General features: G+C 44.8%; 1 protein-coding gene across 2 annotated transcripts in view; it reads left to right on the forward strand.

The window, feature by feature from the left end:
• GRAMD1B (GRAM domain containing 1B) overlaps positions 1-22,584 on the forward strand; it is a 251,406-nt gene that overhangs the window by 23,526 nt on the left and 205,296 nt on the right. The gene's annotated exons all lie outside the window — the stretch shown is intronic.

The following is a 22,584-nucleotide window of genomic DNA, read 5'->3' on the forward strand; positions in this document are numbered from 1 at the left end:
ATGTTTTCTTCTGAGAGTTTAAAAGTTTTAGCTGTTACATTGATTTCTTTGCTCCTCATGATCTATTTTTTTTATTTTTTTTTGCGGTACGCGGGCCTCTCACTGTTGTGGCCTTTCCGGTTGTGGAGCACAGGCTCTGGACGCGCAGGCTCAGCGGCCATGGCTCACGGGCCCAGGCACTCCGCGGCACGTGGGATCTTCCCGGACTGGGGCACGAACCCGCGTCCCCTGCCTCGGCAGGCGGACTCTCAACCACTGCGCCACCAGGGAAGCCCATGGTCTATTTTTAAAAAACAAATTGCATGACATTTAAGACTCAGAGACTCCCTCCTCACTCAAATTTCATCTTAAAATCAAGATTAGGAGACAAAGAGTTTAACAGAGTTCTTCTTTACAAGTGACCCAAAGCATTGCAATTTTATAAGACAAAGATGTACAGAACACCTCCAGACATTTTATTATTATTTTAAGGTGTTCAAACATGGAAATTAGGGTGCTAGACTGATTGACTCTGCAGGTGGCCCGAGGTGATGAAGAGTATAGGGGGCTGCTGTCTGTCGCCATCTAAACATACCACTGGCTCTGCTCTCCGCTTGCTGTCCTGTCCTTCCTCCTCTGGAAAGAACCTTTGGCCTGAGATCCTTCATGAGTTGACTCTCAGTCCCCCCCTTTCCTTGTAGTTACTTTCACATGTTAGTGCTCCCCCCCCTCAACCTCCTAGTGCCTCATACCTACTTGTCTACCCCATCTCCCTCCTGATTCTGTGACTGAAAGGCAGCCTGGTTTTCACAGAGCCTTTTTTATGTATCAGGATAATGATCAGCTCTGCTTCTTCCCACGTGAACCCCCCACTCCCTCCTCCTCTGCCTGCCTTCCTTGGAGCTAATTCATACATACCTCAGGACGCTTCCTCTTTTTAATTTTTTTCTTTTCCTATAGATAGGACTTACAAGGTTTCCATGGAAACTCCTGGCCAGAGGTAAGGGACTTTTGAACAGGGGTGAGATGATAGAGCTTTACTCCTTTCTGTGGGGCTCTGAGAATGTCTCCCTCACTCCTCTCTCCTCTCCCTCCCCAGCTCTTCCCTGGGCAGCTCTTGGATCTGTTTTTGTATGATGCTCTGGGAGCCCGGAGACTTGTTTCTTAGGACCGAACAGATGGTGCTGACAATGGCCCTGAAAGTTGCAGCTCTAGGAGGAGGCTGCTGCTGGTGGTTGTCTGGCAGCTTCAGAAAAACTTGAATCTGGGCTTCCCTGGTGTCGCAGTGGTTTAGAATCCGCCTGCCAATGCAGGGGACACAGGTTCGAGCCCTGGGCCGGGAAGATCCCACATGCCGCAGGGCAACTTGAGTAGATTAGGTCTGCCTCTAACTAGAGACTTGCATGCCTGAGATGTAGGGCCATTCCTTTTAGTGTCCTGGGCCAAGCCTGGCACGGAAAGATGTTGAGATTCTCGAGTGCCAGCTCTTTATATGAATGCCAAGTCTTAGGCATTCACAAAAAACCCAGTGTGCTGGAACTGGAGGAGGTTTTAGAGTCCAGAGGTTCTAACGTGTGGCTAAGATGTGTTAAACATGTATTAAGTGTTCCCAGAGGGCTGTGGAATTACTACAAAGCCATGCCCGCACTGGACCTGCAGACCAGGCCCATAAACGCAGCCACCATCTCTCTATTTCTTTAATGATAAAAAGCAACCCTCCATACTTGAAAAAATCTGTGAACTACTGATTTAATGTAAACCTGTTAGTTTACAAATGAAGTACCGGGGGCTCAGAGAGAAAGAAAGAGTGAAATGGTGACTGGACTGAAGTCACAAGCTAGACCTGGAGGCTTGGGGCAGGGTCAGTGCTGGTGTCAGGAGCCACTGCTCTGCACGCCCACACTGTGGGAGGTGCAGTCCCTGGTGCAAAGGGGGCTCCTCTGACCAGCCTGGCAGTGCTCGCTCAGAGCCCAAGAAGGAAATGACACATTGAAAGTAAAGCTTGGGGACTTCCCTCGTGGTGCAGTGGTTAAGAATCCCGTTAAGCCCGTGTGCCACAACTACTGAGCTTGTGCTCTAGAGCCCACAAGCCACAACTACTGAGCCCACATGCCACAACTACTGAAGCCTGCGTGCCTAGAACCCATGCTGCGCAACAAGAGTAGCCACTGCAATGAGAAGCCCGTGCACCACAGCGAAGAGTAGCCCCCACTCGCCGCAACTAGAGAAAGACTGTGCGCAGCAACGAAGACCCAAGGCAGTCAAAAATAAATAAACAATAAATTTATTAAAAAAATTAAAAAGTAAAGCTTGAGTGGTTTCACCTTCCCAGAATAAGTGAATGACATCAATAAAAAAACTAAGGGTCTTTTTTTTTTTTGCTGGTGGTGGGGGGGGAAGAGAGGGGTGGGCAAAGAAGCAGCAGTTCTGAGGGCATCCAGTTTTTCGTTACCCTTTTGAAAAGCAAAGTAATATTTTTTTCTTTTCTTTTTAAACTTTTTATTTTATATTGGAGTATAGTTGATTAACAATGTTGTCATAATTTCAGGTGTACAGCAAAGTGATTCAGTTATACATACACATGTATCTATTCTTCAAATTCTTTTCCCATTTAGGTTGTTACATAACATTGAGCAGAGTTCTGTGTGCTATACAGTAGGTCCTTGTTGGTTATCCATTTTATTTTTTTATTATTTTTTTAATATTTATTTATTTATTTATTTTGGCTGCGCCGGGTCTTAGTTGTGGCACGCGGTTGTTCGTTGCCGTGTGCGGGATCTTAGTTGCGGCATGTGGGATCTAGTTGGAACCTGGGCCCCCTGCATTGGGAGCATGGAGTCTTAACCACTGGACCACCAGGGAAGTCCCAGGTTCTCCATTTTAAATACAGCAGTGTGTACATGTCAGTCCCAAACTCCCTAACTATCCCTTCCCCCCTGCCTTTGCTCCTGCTAACCATAAATTTGCTAAGTCTGTGAGTCTGTTTCTGTTTTGTAAATAAGTTCATTTGTAACATTTCTTTTTAGATTCCGCATGTTAAGTGTTATCATACAATATTTCTCTTTGACTTACTTCACTCAGCATGACGCAAATTAATGTTTTAAATTACGTTTCTATCACAGAGTGTGAATCATAGAGAAAGACTGGCTGGCCTCCCTTTCAAGGCCAGAACCGGGAAGAGCTTTGAACTTGAATCTAATTGTAGCTTCAGATCTGGTGCATTTCTCTCCGCTTCAGAACCTGAGTCAGTCAAATCCAGGATTCGTTTCTTTAGGGGATTTTTAGAGGTGTTGAGAATGCTAAGATCCATGATTAAACATCATTGGTTCTTAAATTGTTTGGGGTGTGAGTTTTAAAGTGATATTGAGCTCCAAGGTTCAGCTTATATTGTGAAAAATGTCTCAATTTTTCCATTCTGAAGGCCTTGCAGTTGGTTGATGTACACATTTGAACGTGATGTTTAAGTGTGTGGGAAACGGATGCATGTCAGGGTGCCTGCATTATCCACTGTGAGGGAGCATCCGGGAGTGTATGTGACCCGGTGGCTTGTCAGGGCTCAGCAGGATGGAGATGGCGCACTTGGACAGGGTAATGGCGGAGAGTTTAATAAAGAGATTCTTTTAGACATGTAGGGGGAGTGGGGAGTTAAGGGAAATTGGCAAAGGATAATAAAGCACCCTGAAGGGTGGCAACCGCTGTAGCAGAGGGCTGCCTGACCAGAGCTGTGGCCTTTAGTACAAGGATGTGATCAATCCCTGGTGACATGGCAAGGAGGAAGCTGGGGTCCAATGCATGTCCCCATCCCCTGTTCTCCTGTCTCCAGCCATTGCCCTCCCTTGGCAGGACCCAATCAGAAAAGCCAGAAGGCAAGGGAGCCAGTTGTATTGTTCCTAAAAGTCAGCCTCCAGGGTCACAGAGCAAGATGGTGAGACAGAGACAGTAGATCTGGGGCGCACATGGAAAATTTCCAGCACTTGCCCAGAGTCAAGTGTGTAATTGCAGGTAAGGTGAGATTGTTTTCTGAGAACACTGAGGTGTCCACCGAGGCTCACCTGGATTTGCACTGAGGAGTGTTTCTACACTCAGAGACTTAGAGAATGAACTTATGGTTACTAGGGGGAAGGGGGGGCAGGGATAGATTGGGAGTTTGGGATTGACATCTACGTACTACTGTATGTAAAATAGATAACCAACAAGGACCTACTGTATAGCACAGGGAACTCGGCTCCATTATCTGTAATAACCTAAATGGGAAAAGAATTTGAAAAAGAATGGATACTTGTATGAGTATAACTGAATCACTTTGCTATACACCTGTAACTAACACATCATTGTTACTCAACTATAGTCCAATATAAAAGAAAAATTTTTTGAAAAGTGTTTCTATCTCAGAATCTCTCTTTTCACCCATTCTGTTTCTTTCCTCCCGTGTCAGGGAGGAACCTTGTTTCCAAAATGTGGCATCTCGATTGAGTGGAAAGTACATGGGCTCAAGAGCTAAATAACAGTAGCTTGAAATCCCAGCTCTGCTCCTTACTAAACGTGGGCTTTGGGAGAGTTTCTAAACTTCCAGTTTCCTCATCTGTACAAGTGGGTAATACTAAACTTTCATGGTTGATCTGAGATCTAAAGACTACTTATCTCTTAGTTATCTGTATCAGTATCTAGATCTCCCAGTGTGGTGGTTGGCTCATGCTAAGTGTCCAATAAATGCTGGCCATTTTCCTCATAAATCCTCTGCCTGAGCTCTGGGTGATGAATTATTTCCTAAATCTTCCATCTCTTGCTCTTCAGTGCTTCTTTCCTCTTTATAAATATACTCACAGAGAAACCTCTCTCTCACATTTAATGCCTCTCTAACCTGCCATAGCTTGGCTACTATTCTCTCCTTCTATTCTGATTTTCTTTAAAAATCATCACACACTCATTTCCCCAAGTCCCTCACTGCCCTCTTGACTTAACTCCTTGCAGACTTGTTTGTTTTCCACCATTGCGCCAAAAATCGTCTCAGAACTCTCTAATTACCTCCCAAAGGCCAAATCCGATGGGCTCTTTCTTGACCTCGGTCTACAGCATCTGACATGCCCAGTCCCATTTTTCCTCTCAAAAGATGCTTTGTCTTTGGTTTCTGTGCTGATTGGTGTATGTTCTTGGTTTCCTGCTGCCCTATCTCGGTAGTCCTGCCCAGATGTGTTCCCTCCCGTTCACTTCTCTTTTTCTTTCTCACCCGCAAAATATAGATGTCGGTTATCAAAATAACGAATAACTTGTTGCTATCTGATTGTTTCCTCCTGTTGCTTCTCTTGTAAAGTTCAGGGGGGTGGGGGCCTTGTGTGTCTTGCTTGTTGTGTTAGTCCCATCACCTTAGCCCAGTGTCCCAGTGCTGGATCTAGAGTAAGTGATCAACAAACACTTATTTGTTAAGGACCTGCTGTAGAGCACAGGGAACTCTACTCAATACTCTGTAATGACCTATATGGGAAAAGAATCTAAAAAAGAGTGGATATATGTATAACTGATTCACTTTGCTGTACAGAGAAACTAACATAATATTTGTAAATCAACTATACTCCAATAAAAAATTTTTCAAAAATACTATTTGAATGGAGAATGGATTATAATATTCCTCCAGTGTTTCTTTCTTAGGCTTCTTCTCAACTACATGCTCCCCAAATAAACATTTCTGACCTCTTTTTTTTAACTCTAGATCAGAGGTCAGCAAACTTTTTCTTAAAGGGCTTGATAGTAAACATTTCAGGCTTTCAGGCCACCCAGTCTCTGTCATGACTACTCAGCTCTGCTGTTGTAGAGCGAAAGTGGCCACAGGCAATAAACCTATGGGTGTGGCTGTGTTCCAGTAAAACTTTATTTACAAAAACACGTTGCTCCCGGGCCAGAACTGGCAGACCCTTTCACTAGCTCGTGTTTCCAGTCAGTGGGTATTGTCACATGATTGACTTAACGGCACCTCAAATTCAATTTGTCTGACCTGAGATTACTACCCTCTCTTTCTTCATTCTCCAAAAGCCCCTCCGCTTGCTGTGATACGTCCGCTCAGTTTCTATCATCTCTACTTTTCTGGTCATCCAGGATGGAAACCCGAGTTAGCTTCATCTTTACCCTTTCTTTCCCCCAAGCCAATCAACAACTAAATTCTGACCCATTTATTTCTGTAATTTTTCTCACTCAGTCACCGCTGTTGCTCCAGCTCTCATTAACTCTGCCTTGATGACTGCATTGCCTCCTAATCCCTGATCCCTATTGTTCTTGAACAGGTCTGCCTGAGCCATTTGACTCACTCCTCTCACACCTTTCCCAGTTTGCTCTTACCTGCCAACTGCAGTTTAAATTCCTTTTTTTTAAAAAATAATTTATCAGGTTTGCTTGTGCTTTTGTCAGTTTTAATTTTTAAAAATATTTATTGGGCTTCCCTGGTGGCACAGTGGTTAAGAATCCGCCTATCAATGCAGGAGACAGGAGTTCGAGCCCTGGTCCTGGAAGATCCCACATGCCATGGAGCAACTAAGCCCATGCGCCACAACTACTGAGCCTATGCTCTAGAGCCCGCGAGCCACGACTACTGACCCCACGTGCCACAACTACTGAAGCCTGCATGCCTAGAGCCCGAGCTCTGCAACAAGAGAAGCCACCGCAATGAGAAGCCCGCACACCGCAATAAAGAGTAGCCGCCACTCGCCACAACTAGAGAAAGCCCGTGCGCAGCAACAAAGACCCAACGCAGCTGAAAATAAAACAAAATAAATAAAATTTTAAAAATATTGATTGATTGATTGATTTGATTTGGTTGCACCAGGTCTTAGTTGCAGCAGGCAGGCTCCTTAGTTGTGGCTTGCTGGCTCCTTAGATGCAACACGTGGGTTCCTTAGTTGCGGCTTGTGGGCTCCCTAGTTGTGGGATGCAAACTCTTAGTTGTGGTATGCATGTGGGATCTAGTTCCCTGACCAGTGATCAAACCCAGGACCCCTGCATTGGGAGTACAGAGTCTTAACCACTGCACCACCAGGGAAGTCCCCAGCTTAAATCCTTTAACAGAGTTTCCAGCCTCTTCACCCTCTCCTTGGCTTCCATTCATTTCTTCATGCCTTTGTTCTTTCTCTCCTTTCATTCTGGAATACCCTTCCTGTCTCCACTGCCCACGAAAATCTTTGTGCTTTAGGACCCAGATCAAATCCTACCTACGTGGGAGGCCCTCCCCAGCCTCCCAAGCCTGAGTGAATCACATGTTTTGCTGCTCCCATTCTGCCTTGTGGTGTGGTTGGTTGCTTGTTTACACCTCTCTTCCCCTCCTTAGTTTTGGTTTCTGGGCTGGTGTACTTTCTTGCTTTTCTAGTGGCCTATCTCAATATTCCTGCCCAGGAGTTTTTTTGGCAATATTCCTTAGTGTGGCAAGCTTCTCGAGGGCAGGGATGTTCATCCTTATAGATTCACATTTAATTTTAGGCCTTGCACCTGGAGGTATTGTTTGTTGAATTGAATACATTTTTAACCAAAAGACCCTCTACTGGGGTTGTGGGATGAGCCCCATTGGTTGGTGGAGATCCTTGGTCCTTGACTGTATCACTGTATGTCTGTGCCCTCGTGCAATTACACTTCTTCCTGCACCTGCCTCTTTTGGTTCCTTCCTGGGATTCACCATTATGCTTTGTAACGGGGCCAAAGTAGGTCTGGGAAAATACTGTCTCGGTTTCTTGGTCCACCTCTGTCAGGAAAACATCCTGAAATATCAGAAAAGTATATAGGCTTTGAAGTTTGACAGACCTGAGTTGGAATTCTAGTTTTTGACCTAGTTTTGGAGTTCTAGTTTCTGACCTAGCTGTTGACCTTGGACAGGTTATTAAACCTCTCTGCTTCTAAGAGTTCCCATCTGTTAAGTGACATCCTAATACCAACTTTGTAGGGTTGCTATGAGGATGAAATTAGGTTTTATATACATATTTTCCCCATCCCTATCTGCCTTCCCTCTGTCATATTTTTTTCTCTGTTATTTCTAAAGAGTTTTAGACTCGTTTGTAGTGGTCACTTCTAGCATTCCATACAGGAGACTCCTGAGTGGAACCCAGGGGCCTTCTATCCCAAAGGGAATCCCTCTCTTTGTGCTTTCAAGGCACTCAACTTCCTCCAACCCCAGATTCTTAGAATTTCACTTTGACTGTGACTCACAATGTACTTCTGTCTTAAAACACAGAAAGCTGCCCAGTGTCTCCTGGCCTGGACGGATGGGAAGTAGCAGCAGCTAGCCAGAAAATGTTCACCAGACGAACCCCTTGCATCGGCTGCAAGGTGTTTAGCAGATCTTTTAAGCCCTCTGGCTCATCTGTAAGTGGAGGTGGTAACATCAGCCCCCGTCTTTGACGTGTGGGAAGGGAGCAGAAAGGGAGGCCTAGTCCATTTTACGTGCATCGAATGAGTGCACCGTGCATTTGCTGAGTGCCGGCTGAAGGTTGTAGGCATTTGTTTGCTCAGAGGGCCTTTTGGCAGTGGTTTGTGTTTGGGTTCCTTTTAGGAGGCAGGTGGGATGAGAGAGTCCCAGGCGGCCAGAGGCAGTCTCTGTGCCTCTCAGAAGAATTGCAGGTCACCCCAGTTGGGGTGTGCGAATCTGTTGAGTACCAGGATGCTGGCATTTTAGGAGGCATCGTCTGGTTTCATGAGTAATGACTGGATGCGAAGTACCCCTGGGAAGATTTTTCAGAAAAGGACTCATTTGTCACAGTCCTCTGGTGAGTGGAGTCACGGCTCACAGCGGCCTGCCCCGCCTTTCAGAAAGGCAGCATGTTTGCTGACACACAGGCCTACGCACACGCACATGAGACCCACCGTTTATCATCACAGACAGACGATTTGGAAGGAAAGGAGGAACCAAAAAGTCCCCGAAGACACTGAATTAGCATTCTTTGGCAAATTAAAGGTGGTCATTTCGGGGGGTGTGAGGTCTTGTACCAAGGGAGTGGGTTTCGAAGGCTTCGAAGGACAGAGCACCCACGCCAGCTTCCGCTCTCCAGTTAGGGTTCCACAAAGCACAGGATGACAGAGGCCTTGACTCCTTAGAGTCAGGCTCTAGAATCCCCAGAGGTCTCAGAGTTCTGTTTTCTGGCTCTCAGTATGCATACAAACAAGCATCAGTCTGCTCAGACCCCCAAAGTACCCTGTGTGGCCTCGTGCTGTAGGTGGAATACATGCATTTCCCCCCACCCCCATTCATATGCTGAAACCTAATCCCCAGTGTAATGGTGTTTGGACGTGGGACCTTTGGGAGGAGATTAGGTCATGAAGGCAAAGCCCTCATGAATGGGATTAGTGTCCTTATAAAAAAGACCCCAGAGAGCTCCCATGTCCCTTCTACCTTGTGAGGACACAGGGAGAAGGCAGCCATCTATGACCTAGGAAGGACGCTCTCACTAGACACTGAACCTTTAGGCGCCTTGACCTTGGACTTCCCAGCCCCCAGAACCATGAGAAATAAATTTCTGTTGTTCGTAAGCCACCCCGTCTATGGTATTTTTGTTTTAGCAGCCCGGATGGATTAAGACGAATTGGCAGCAGGAATGCAGGAATGGGGCACGTGGAGATGTCCCTTCTAAGATGAAGGGTGAGTTGCTGCATCAGGTTCCTCCTCCAACGAGAAAAAGGCACAAGGCCTAGTGGCCTCTTTGGATTTCAGAGGCAACATATTCCTCAGCTGAGTGTATTGCTCCGGCCCATTGACTGAGTGACCTGAAAAGCTGCTAGTGTTGAGTGGGGCCCAGAACAAGAGAAGGTTCTACAACAGGTCCAGGCTGCTCTGCCACTTGGGCCTCATGATCCAGCAGATCTAGTGGTGCCTGAAGTGTCAGAGGCAGATAAGGGTGCTGTGGGGAGCCTTTGGCAGGTTTCTGTAGGTGAATTGCAACACACGTCCTTGAGATTTTGGAGCAAGACCCTACCATCCTCTACCGATAACCGCTCTCCTTTTAAGAAACAGTTCTTCACTTTCTACTGGTCCTTAGCAGAGGCTGAATACTTGACCATGGGCCACCAACTTATCATGAGACCCGGGCTGGTCTTCACAAAACACGTTATTATCTGACGCATCAAGCCGTAAAGGTGGGCACGCGTGGCCATTCTCCATCATCAGATGGAAGCGGAAGTGATTGGGCCAGAGCAGGCCCTAAGGTGCAAGTAAGTCACACGAAGAAGTGGCCCAAAGGGCCATGGTCCCCACTCCTGCTAGACTGCCTTCTCTCCCCAACCCCCTTCACGTGTGGCCTCGTGAGGAGTTACCTATGATCAGTTGACAGAGGAAGAAAAGACTCAGGCCTGGTTTACAGATGGTTCTTCCGTCTACAAGCTGGAGAACGAGGAAAGCTGGTCATGTAATTCAGTCCTCATCTGAAGGCATGAGAACCAGGGGAGCCGATGATGTAACTCCTGGTTGACGTCAAAAGGCCTAAGAATCAGGAGCGCCCATGTCCAAGGGCAGTGAAAGGTGGGTGTCCCAGCTCAGGGTGAGAGCAAATTCACCCTTCTTCTGCGTTTTGTTCTATTCAGCCAGTAAACTGACTGGATGATGGTCACTCACATGGGAGAAGGTGATCTTTATTTACTCAGCGTGCTCATTCAAACGCTGATCTCCCTCAGAAGCACCCTCCCAGACACACCCAGAAATCATGTTTTAACCAGCTGTTTGGGCATCTGTTAGTCCAGTCAAGTTGACACATAAAAATTAACTATCACAGGACTTCCCTGGTCCAGTGGTTGACTCCACGCTTCCACTGCAGGGGGCACGATTTCGATCCCTGGTCAGGGAACTAAGATCCTGCATGCTGTGAGGTATGGCCAAAAAAAAAAAAAGTAACCATCACAACCTGCAACGTTTTTTCTTTGAAATATCCAGCCTCACAAATGCAGATCGTACATGATAAAAACAAAACAAAACAACAACAACAAAAACTATGGTTTGCGTGGAAAGGGGGAAAAACAGTAGCTTTACAGTGGAGAAAGCTGACAAACTGTACCTCAATCAGATGATCAAGGGCAACATCAACAGTAAAGTCATGTTGATAGTGTGTCTTCTTGGTATGATGTGTGGAGAACGGTGCTTTACCTCCGTGGTCTTCCTCCCTGAAACCCATAACACCAGTCGAACCATGAGAAGAATATCAGTGAAAGATCCCAGTTGAGAAACATGCTCAAGGCACCTGACCAGAACTCAAAACTGTCAAGGTCATCAGAAATAAGGGACATCTAAGAAACTCTCAGTCAAGAGGAGCCTAAGGAGCCATGATGAATAAGTGTAATGTGGTGTCCTAGATGGAATCCTGGAATGGAAAAAGGACATGAGATAAAAACTAAGGAAACCTGAATGAAGTATGGGTTTTAGTTAATAATCATAATGTATCAATATTGGTAACTGTGACAAGTATGCCCTGTGGATGTAAGCAGTTAATAACGTGCGGTGGGCAGGGGGGGAAGTGGGGGAATTCCCTGGCGGTCCAGTGGTTAGGACTCGATACTTTCACTGCTGAGGGCCTGGGTTCCATCCCTGGTTGGGGAACTAAGATCCCACAGGCCTTGTGGGGAGGCCAGAAAAAAAAAAAAAAATGGGAGGAAGTGGGTATGGAGTTTATAAGAACTCTCTGTATTATCTTCACAATTTTTCTGTAAATGTAAAACTATTCTAAAATTTAAAAGTTTATTTAAATAATAGCTATGCTCAAATCAATTCATTAAACTAAGTGAGGTTTCTAGTCCAATGCTGTTTAATACTTATTTACACAAAACAGTTTATTTAAACAAAATAGTAGGTGATGTCCAATTATATACGAGTAAATGTTGATTTGCTCTGGCTGAAGTGGAGCAGAGTTGATTTGCTCTGGCTGAAGTGGTGAGCCCCAGCCCTCACCTGCTTGTACCTGCTGGGCCCGCTTCCTCCCCACCTGCCTGCCTCTGAGGCAGCCCCAAGGATCGCCAGCCTCTCCATGGCATCATCTGCTCTCCTTGGGTCCTCCCTCCCCATAACATCCTAATCTGTCCTTGAACACCTCTAGAAATGAGTATCCCCTCACCCGAAAGACAGCCTTTATCTTTTTATGACTTTTTACTGACTGCTATGATTCTCAGCATTTTTTTTTCACATTGGGTCAAATGTATTTATAATTTCTATCTGTCGGCTTTAGTCCCATGCAGAATTCATGTCAAATACAGTTTTTCCATGGTGGTTTTTCCATTTTTTCAAGACAGGTGCTTTTTCCTCTCCCCCACCCCATGGCTCATTTCTTGACAGGATAGATACTCCCTGTCCCTTCAACTGGTTGTTAGTGACAGGGTGGCCATTGTTCTTTGACCCCATAGAGGCCAGTCTCTTGACCACTTTGTATGCCCCCATCTATAAACTCCCTCCTGGCTTCACCTCCTTCCCCACTTAATTCTATGAGCCTTTACTCGGCCACTGTCTTCCCATGCTCATTGCCCTTTTATTGAACCCACCTTGCCACCTGGCTTCTCTCACAGTGAATATTTCAAATTTCCTTTACTCCACTTTCCTCAAACCCATGGTCCCACCGCTTGCCCCACTTTATCTCAGTGGATGAATCCTTAATACTACTTTAAAAACAAAACAATAGTCATGAAGTGAGGAATCCTTCACCTTCTTAACCCCATACCAAGGAACTGTACTCATCCTTTTTTTCCTCCCCTCTTAAGGTTCCCATCTCCCATCTCAGGCTAATTCCACTGTCGGTATTTCATATCTCATCTCCTCCTGCTTTCTCAGGCCTTGTTTAATCTATTATCCCTTATATATCTGACCTTTTGTTCCTGCACTGAAATTGTTCTTGTCAAGATTACCGGAGTCCTCCTTGGCATCTTGATTTTACTTAATTCTCTTATCAAATATTCACAAAACGCCTACAGTGTACCAGACACTGTATGTACTGTGCAGTGTGGATCCGCCAGGGAAAGAGGCAGGTGGAATCAACGTGTATATATGGGGCTGGGGGAGATGAGGAGATAATAAATAAAGGAGCAAGCAAATTTATAAAATGTTAGGAGGTGAGTGATAAATGCTCAGAAGAGAAATGAATCAGGGTGAGACACAGGGTAAGATAGAATCAGGGTCAGCCCTCTGAGGAGGTGGCATCTGAGCTGAGATCTGAATGAAGTGAGAGACTGGACCATTCTTGGATCTGGGGGAAGAACATGCCAAACAGTGGGAACGGCAAAGACGAGTGACCCAGAGTTAGGAAAGAGTGTGGGGTATTTGAGAACCAAGTGGAAGACCCATGTGGTTGGGCTAGAATGAATGAGTTACAAGGGTAGAAGGGAGACTGGATGAAGAGGCAAGCACCAGATCACATGCCTGTGACCTTGGAAACACATTTTTGTTTTAGCTTCCAGATTTTTCTCCTACTTCTCTTGCTGCTCCTACGCAGCCCCTTGCAGATCCTCCTCTTCTGTGTGTCCTTTATGTATTGGCGTTCGGCAAGATTCTGTCCTAAGCCACCCTTTCTTCTCTCTGGACAGACTGTCCCTGGACAGGACACACAGAGCAGCCACTGGATAAAGGTTGTTTGATTCTGATTACTTTGAGTTCCATGTCCATTCTGGTTAACTCTTCTCAGACCAAACTCTGATTTTTCTATAGATCAAATATGATCTGACCAAGCAAGGATGAGCATAGGGTTCCCTTCTCCCTTATTCTTAGGTTCTGTAATTCTATAAATGTAGTCTAAATTTGTGTCTTAGTCATTGCTGTAGCCCTAATGCCTAGTACCGTGCCTGGATGATTATTGAATAAATTCAGCAAAAGAAAGGCATATTCATTCCTTGGCAACCAGTTCACATGATTGACTGAGAGTGAATGTTACTCTTACCACACTCTGACGCTCCTAGGGATGAATTTTCAGACCTTCACAGGCTGTCTGTGAGTCTGTTACATTTTTTTGTCTTGTTATGCTTGGTTCATTGTTCCTGAATTTCAAGATCTTTAAGCATGTTGCTTCAGCAGAGAGATCGCTTTCCCTCAGAGTTTCCCAACATCTTTGATTTTGACAAGAATGCCTTTTGTATTTTCAATTCAGTTGTTGATAAGATGGTTGAACAGGATGAGGTCAGAGACATGGAGAGCCCTCCAGATAATGGGATAATTTCTAATCCCTGCTCGACGACTCATAAGGGTGCTTTTAGAATAATGGGATCATTTAATTTGGTTGCTGGAAGGGACACTGAAGGGAATTGGTCAGGCCTGCTTATTTTGCAGATGAGGAAACCAAGACTCTTCTATGTGAAGTCATTTCACCAACATCACACAGTTAATTGAAGGAGGAACTGCGGGGAGGACTCACATGCCAGTTACTCTAGGTTTCCATAGGCAATTCAAGTTTACCCTTTCCTTTTTATTTTTACGATCTAGTGTTTGTTGCTGCATAACAAATTACCCCAAACCTAGCAGGTTAGAATGGTAGTAAACATTTTTTATCTCAGAGTTTCTTTGGGTCGGGAAATCAGGAGAAGCTTGGCAGGGTGGTTTTGCTGAGGAGCTCTCGTGAGTTTGTACTTAGATGGCACCTGGGGCCGTAGTCATCTGAAGTGTTGGCTGGGGCTGGAGGGTTCAGTTCCAAGCTGGCTCACACAGAGGGCTGGCAGATTTGTGAAGTTGTGCTGGAGGTGACAGATCTCAGTTCCTTCTCACATGAACCTTTCATGGGGCTGTTGGAGGGTCTTTACAACATGGCAGCTGGCTTCTCCCAGACCAAGGGATCCAAGAAGGAGAGAACAAGAAGGAAGCCACAGTGTCTTTTATGAGCTGGCGTCCGAAGTCATACTCCGTCATTTCTGTGCTACCCTGTTAGTTACACAGGTCAGCCCTCTTCAGGCAGAAGGATGGGGCTCACCGAGGCTAGCTCAGAGGCTGCCTTCCACATTTGGCCACCACCTCAGTTGAGGCTCTTTTAACTTTTGCGTAGAATAAAGCTATTGCCTCTGAATGATCGTCCCATCCCTATCTTATTTCTTTCCCTACTGAGCATAAATCCCATAGAAGTGCCTGATGAGTCTTGGTAAAATACAACTCTGATAATATCATCCCTATTCAACTCCTTTGCCCTCTGTTTTTTGTTGTTGTTGTTTGTGTTTTTTTAAATTTAATTTATTTTTTATACTGCAGGTTCTTATTAGTTATCTGTTTTATACATACTAGTGTATATATGTCAATCCCAATATCCCAATTCATCCCACCACCACCATGCCCCCCAGCCATTTCCCCCCTTGGTGTCCATACATTTGTTCTCTACATCTGTGTCTCTATTTCTGCCCTGCAAACTGGTTCATCTGTACCATTTTTCCAGGTTCCACATATATGCGTTAATATACGATATTTGTTTTTCTCTTTCTGACTGACTTCACTCTGTATGACAGTCTCTAGATCCATCCACGTTTCTACAAATGACCCAATTTTGTTCCTTTTTATGGCCGAGTAATATTCCATTGTATATATGTACCACATCTTCTTTATCCATTTGTCTGTTGATGGGCATTTAGGTTGCTTCTATGACCTGGCTATTGTAAATAGTGCTGCAGTGAACATTGGGGTGCATGTGTCTTTTTGAATTATGGTTTTCTCTGGGTATATGCCCAGTAGTGAGTGGGATTGCTGGGTCATATGGTAATTCTATTTTTAGTTTTTTAAGGACCCTCCATACTGTTCTCCATAGTGGCTGTATCAATTTACATTCCCACCAACAGTACAAGAGGGTTCCCTTTTCTCCACACCCTCTCCAGCATTTGTTGTTTGCAGATTTTCTGATGATGCCCATTCTAACTAGTATGAGATGTTACCTCATTGTAGTTTGGATTTGCATTTCTCTAATAATTAGTGATGTTGAGCATCTTTTCATGTGCTTCTTAGCCATCTGTATGTCTTCTTTGGAGAAATGTCTGTTTAGGTCTTCTGCTCATTTTTGGATTGGGCTGTTTGTTTTTTTAATATTGAGCTGCATGAGCTGTTTCTATATTTTGGAGATTAATCCTTTGTCCGTTGATTCATTTGCAAATATTTTCTCCCATTCTGAGGGCTCTCTTTTCGTCTTGTTTGTAGTTTCCTTTGCTTTGCAAAAGCTTTTAAGTTTCACTAGGTCCCATTTGTTTATTTTTGTTTTTATTTCCATTACTCTAGGAGGTGGATCAAAAAAGATCTTGCTGTGATTTATATCATAGAGTGTTCTTCCTATGTTTTCCTCTGAGTTTTATAGTGTCCGGTCTTATATTTAGGTCTCTAATCCATTTTGAGTTTATTTTTGTGTATGGTGTTAGGGAGTGTTCTAATTTCATTCTTTTACACATAACTGTCCAGTTTTCCCAGCACCACCTATTGAAGAGACTGTCTTTTCTCCATTGTATATCCTTGTCTCCTTTGTCATAGATTAGTTGATCACAGGTGCGTGGGTTTATCTCTGGGCTTTCTATCCTGTTCCATTGATCTATATTTCTTTTTTTTTTTTTGCCAGTACCATACTGTCTTGATTACTATAGCTTTGTAGTATAGTCTGAAGTCAGGGAATCTGATTCCTCCAGCTCCATTTTTTCCCTCAAGACTGCTTTGGCTATTCAGGGTCTTTTGTGTCTCCATACACATTTTAAGATTTTTTTGCTCTAGTTCTGTAAAAATTGCCACTGGTAATTTGATAGGGATTGCACTGAATCTGTAGATTGCTTTGGGTAGTATAGTCATCTTCACAATATTGATTCTTCCAATCCAAGAACATGGTATATCTCTCCATCTGTTTGTGTCATCTTTGATTTCTTTCATCAGTTCTTATAGTTTTCTGAATACAGGTCTTTTACCCCCTTAGGTAGGTTTATTCCTAGGTGTTTTATTTTTTTTCTTGCATTGGTGAATGGAATTGTTTCCTTAATTTCTCTTTCTGATCTTTCGTTGTTAGTGTATAGGAGTGCAGGAAATTTCTGCACATTAATTTTGTATCCTGCAACTTTACCAAATTCATTGATTAGCTCAAGTAGTTTTCTGGTGGCATCTTTAGGATTCTCTATGTATAGTATCATGTCATCTGCAAACAGTAACTGTTTTACTTCTTTTCCAATTTGTATTCCTTTCATTTCTTTTTCTTCTCTGATTGCTGTGGCCAGGACTTCCAAAACTATGTTGAATAATAGTGGTGAGAGCAGACATCCTTGTCTTGTTCCTGATCTTAGAGGAAATGTTTTCAGTTTTTCACCATTGAGAATGATATATGCTGTGGGTTTGTTGTATATGGTCTTAATTATGTTGAGTTAGGTTCCCTCTATGCCCACCTTTTCTTCTAGAGAAAGAAGAGCTGGGTGTTGCTCTGGTGGGCAGAGCTCAGTAAAACTTTAATCTGCATGTGTGCTGATAGGTGGGGCTGGGTTCCGTCTCCGTTGGTTGTTTGGCCTGAGGCAACCCAGCACTGGAGCCTACCCGGCTCTTTGGTGGGGCTAATGGTGGACTCTGGGTGGGCTCCCGCCTAGGAGTACTTCCCAGAACCTCTGCTGCCAGTGTCCCTGTCCCCACGGTGAGCCACAGCCACCCCTGCCTCTGCAGGAGACCCTCCAACACCAGCAGGCAGGTCTGGCTCAGTCTCCCCTGGGGTCACTGCTCCTTCCCTTGGGTCCCAATGCTCACACTACCCTGTGTGTGCCCTCCAAGAGTGGAGTCTCTGCCTCCCGCAGTCCTGTCGAAGTCCTGCAATCAAATCCCACCAGCCCCCAAGTCTGGCTCTCTAGGAACTCCTCCTGTCGCCAGACCCCCAGGTTGGGCAGCCCGACGTGGAGCTCAGAACCTTCACTCCAGTGGGTGGACTTCTGTGGTATGTGTTCTCCAGTTTGCGAGCCACCCACCCAGCAGTCGTGGGACTCGATTTTATTGTGATTGCGTCCCTCCTGCCATCCCACCGTGGCCTCTCCTTTGTCCCTGGACGCGGGGTATCCTCTCTGGTGAGTTCCAGTGTCTTCCCATCAATGACTGTCCAGCATTCAGTTGTGATTCTGGTGCTCTCGCAAGAGGGAGCAAGTACACGCCCCTCCACTCTGCCATCTTGAACCAATCTCTCTGCCCTCTGTTTTTTAAAGGAGCTTAAAGGTTTCTTGTTGCTAAGATGATCATATAATTTATTATCCAAACCGTAGCACTTTTGAGAGTGAAGCAGGGTGTTCTTAGTAATTATGCATGAACCAGAGATGTAAATGAATACTGTCTTGAGAAAACCAGGACTTGCTGTCATCCTGTTGCCTCCCAGTTAGGAATAAGAACCTTATTCTGTCCATTGCTTTCATACTGGCAACAGCTTTCTCTTTCATCACATTCTCTCTTACTCTCAGTGTTGATATTCCTTCTGCTCTCTCCAGTTATACCATTTTGTGTTTCCCAAACATAGTCATGCCTTCCTTCCCTGGTGGTCCAGTGGTTAAGATTCCACGCTCCCAATGCGGGGGCCTGGGTTCGATCACTGGTCAGGGAACTGGATCCCATGTGCTGCAACCAGGACCCAGCACAGCCAAATAAATAAATAAATAAATATTTATAAAAACCCAAACCAAAAACACAGTCGTGCCTTTGCACATTCCTGCTTTTGTGTGTACTGTTCCCTCCAAACGGAATTGCCTCTCCACTTCCAAACCTCGTGACTCCAACCTCTTCTCAAAGCTGCCATTGCAACCCCCTCCCAACACATTATGGACTTTCATCTCAAAAAATCCGTAGTAAATTTTTACTTCTCCCATCCTTCCAGTCCTTCTTCCCACCTCTCTTCTTTTCTCCTTGTCTTCCTTTTTTTTAAATTAATTTTTATTGGTGTATAGTTGCTTTTCAATGTTGTGTTAGTTTCTACTGTACTGCAAAGTGAATCAGCTATACGTATATATGTATCCCCTCTTTTTTGGATCTCCTTCCTATTTAGGTCACCACGAAGCATTGAGCAGAGTTCCCTGTGCTATACAGTAGGTTCTCATTAGTTGTCTATTTTATACATAGTATCAATAGTGTATATATGTGAATCCCAATCTCCCAATTCCTCCCACCACCCCTCCTGTTCTTCTTTTCCCATATAAAGACTGAGCACCTTATGTGTGATAAGCACTGTCCTAATTACTTCCATGCACTTGGCATAACTTTCTGCTGGTAGTTTTCTGTGTACCTTTCCTGTCCTCCCTACAAGTTTATAATCCCTTGAGTATAGAACTATGTCACACTCATTTAGCAAAATCTCAATAAGTGTCGCATGAGCCATTGAACATTGTAGATCCTTAATAAATTTTAGTTTATTGAGATCAAACACGTTCTGGAAAAGAAAGTTTATGGAAAGATAGTCTTGATTTTCATACAAAAGAAGGGCTATTCTATTAAAAGTGGTTTTCTTTTTCAGCTGAAACACAAATGAAATTAAGTAGTAAAATTTTGGAAATGTATAGAGGGAAACAGTGGACCCTTCCCTCCTTTGAAGTTTTCAGATGCACCACCCCTCTTGGTAGATAACCAAAAGATGCCTGGATTCATTTTTCAAGGAAGGAATTAATTTTTACATTGTTTCTTTTCCCTATCTGCCTGCCTTAGCCAAAAGGACAAAGGAGATATCAGAGCTGCCCTGGGTGAAGTGTGGATTTGACTTATTATCCACGAAATCACATATGTTCAAGTAGTAATTTTCATCCTTAGCTGTGCATTAGAACTGAATGAGGAGTGTCTAGAAATCCCAATGTCCAGACCAAATTCATCAGAATCTCCGTTAGGGAGACTCGGGCACCAGTACTTTTCAGAGCTTCTCAGGTGGTTCCAACGAGTAGCCCAGGATGAGAACACCTGTGCTCAGCCAGAGAGCGCTGGGTAACGGGTGAAGAGACCCAAGTTGTTTCTGACCTTGGATAAGTTTCTCTCTCCCTTCTGTCTGCAGTCCATCTGTGAAATAGGGTTTCCCGTCCACATTTTTTTCTGTCCTGCTGAACTGTTGAGAGAATCAGATGAAGTATCAGAACGAAAAGGCAACTAGAGATCAAGACTCTGAGAATCCTGTTACCCCAGTAGGCTCTAGCTGCTGTTTCTCAGTAATGATGGTTCGGTTGTTCTTTGGAACAATGAGGCTGGGTTGATGAATGCACCTCATCTGGTGGAAAGGAAGCCTCTCTCCTCTTTGCCACGCCTTCCTCCTCCCTTTACTCACCATCCTTCCGTGGAAAAATCTGCTTGCTGGTTCCCCTTTATCCATCCCCTTTTCCTGTGGCTTAGAGGTGCCACACCATGTGTCTCACTGCTCTACTGTCCCCCGAGATGGGATGGATCCTGAGAGACCTGCCTATCCTTGATCCCAGCAGTGCCATTTCGTGGTGTGCGAGAATATCTCAGTGCCCGGAGATGAGAACTTTGCTTTGGAGGATCTCTACCCAGTATCTTGTTGGAGTATTTTGTGCATTTTGCTCTCTTTGGATAGCGAGGAAAAAACAAAACTTTGCTTATTATCTGGTATTATAGGGATAATAATATCTAATGTTTATTAAATATTTTGTGTAAGCCAGGATCTTTTTTGCATTATCTATTTCATATTCACGCCAATCCAGCAAGCATGGCACCATTATTATCCCCATTTGATAGATGAACAAGCAGAGACGTGGAGAAGCGAGGCAACTTCTCGAGTGTCATTGAACTGATAAGGGAAAGAGCTTGTACTTGAATCCAGAAAACTGTGAAATGGAGCCTTTTTTTTAACAGACCACGTGCCAGGCATTGTTTAAAGCAATTTGTCTCTTTTAATTCAGTTACTCTCCATGACAACCGTATGAAGCAGATTCTCTTATGTAGATTTTATAGATGAAGAAATGGGGGCACAGTGAGGTTAAATAACTTGCCCATGGTCTCACAGGTAAGAGGAAATTGCCTGAATAATAACGTGAAGGAAGACTGACTATGCCTAGCCCCAAATGGCACAGGAATCTATTACTTTCCCTGCCCAGGAAGTTAAAGTAAGGAGAGCAGGAGACATCTGGCCATTCTGATGCCAGAGGCATCACAGCAATTCCTGACAAGGGTCTGGTGCTCCCCAGATTCCAAAGGCTGTGTGTGTCCACTCAGAACTTCATCCTTAAGGTAACCCGGGGGCGGGTGTGGGTCATCAGCCCTGTGCAGAGCTCATGCCCGTAGCCACCAGGCTCTCCTGCCTCTCATGGTGTTTGCTTGTCCCGGAGGCTTCCTCACACAAAGTGGCTCCAGTGACTAATGGACGCGGTGAGTGGTGCCCTGGGGTTTCCGCACCCCCTGGAGAGCAGCAAGAACAGGAAGCCATCAGACTGATGAGCGTGGCTTCTGATGAGAGTGGCTTCGAGTGGAAGCCTGGTTGAGTGCTTAATGGGGAAGAGGATGAGTGGATCAAGGAGGGAGCATGTCCAATGGGGACACGTCACACTGGGGAGAGCCAGCGGAAGGCTAGCAAAGCTGCACCTTCTACAATCGCCCCGGTCACTAGTGTCCCAAAGGGGCCATGTTCTCGTATTCCCTTTTTGAAGGAGAAATCCACCTTCTGGTTTACTTCTGTCCACATTAGGGGCATCCTAATAATCAGATAGATAATAACAATAGTAGTAGTAGTACTAGTAATAATAATAATAATAGGATGATCGTATTGAGTACTTCCTGTGCGCCAGATTCTGCACTATGAGCGCTGATGAGTTATCTTATTTGATTGTCATAACGACAAGGCAAGAACTATTATCTCTACTTAGTAGATGAGGAAAATGAGATGAGAGAGGTTAGCTGAGTTTTCTGGTGTCCCAGCCAGGAAGTGGCAGTCAGGAGTCAAGGCCAAGTCTCCGCAGCTCTGCAGCCAGGACATCCTTGGCCTTCCTGCCCCCCCGCCTCCTGCCGCTTAGCAGTCCCACAACCAACCTCGTCATCACGACACCTGTCACTTTCCAGATTTAGAATTCCAGAACCCAGCCTTCTAGCTCTGTCAGGAAGTAAAGGTGATTTTTCTACTCTCTCATTTAAGAAAATCGCCTTATTATGAATTAAAATACAAATGCAGGGGAGGACAGCCAAGCAATAGAACTCCATCAGCCTCCTCAGTGCTGTCTCCTGATCCAACCATAGACTCTCCCCGTCCTGAAAGTAATCGCCCTGCTGACTCCTGTTGTCATAATTTTCTGGTGTTTCCTTTTAGTTTTATCGTTTGACCACAATTCTCTCGACATGCTAGTGTAGTCTTTTCCATTTTAAAAAGTCGACATGTCTTCTGAGTCCTTGTTCCTCTCCAGGTTCACTTTTCGTCAGTTTCTTTTCCTTACACTTTATTTTGAGAGGAACTTGGGGCACATGGCCTGTGGAGTTCCTCGCAGTCTGGAATGTGCTGCCTGCACACTCGCAACGCAGTTCAACAGTTCTCTGTCCACTTTTTCGCCTGCAAATTTCTTGCTGGACCCAGAAGTTTGACCTGATTAGGTTTGATCTGAGTAGATCTTTTCGGCAAGTTCGTGGGTGGGAAGCACATAACATCTGTCTCTCTTTTATTGACCTTAGTAATCATTGATGCTCGTTGTCTAGATTCATCAATTCATCAGAGGTTGCAAAATGGTGATTTCATATCATTTATTTTT

The sequence above is a fragment of the Orcinus orca genome, chromosome 8 (genome assembly GCF_937001465.1).
Source record: "Orcinus orca chromosome 8, mOrcOrc1.1, whole genome shotgun sequence".
NCBI lineage: Eukaryota > Metazoa > Chordata > Mammalia > Artiodactyla > Delphinidae > Orcinus > Orcinus orca.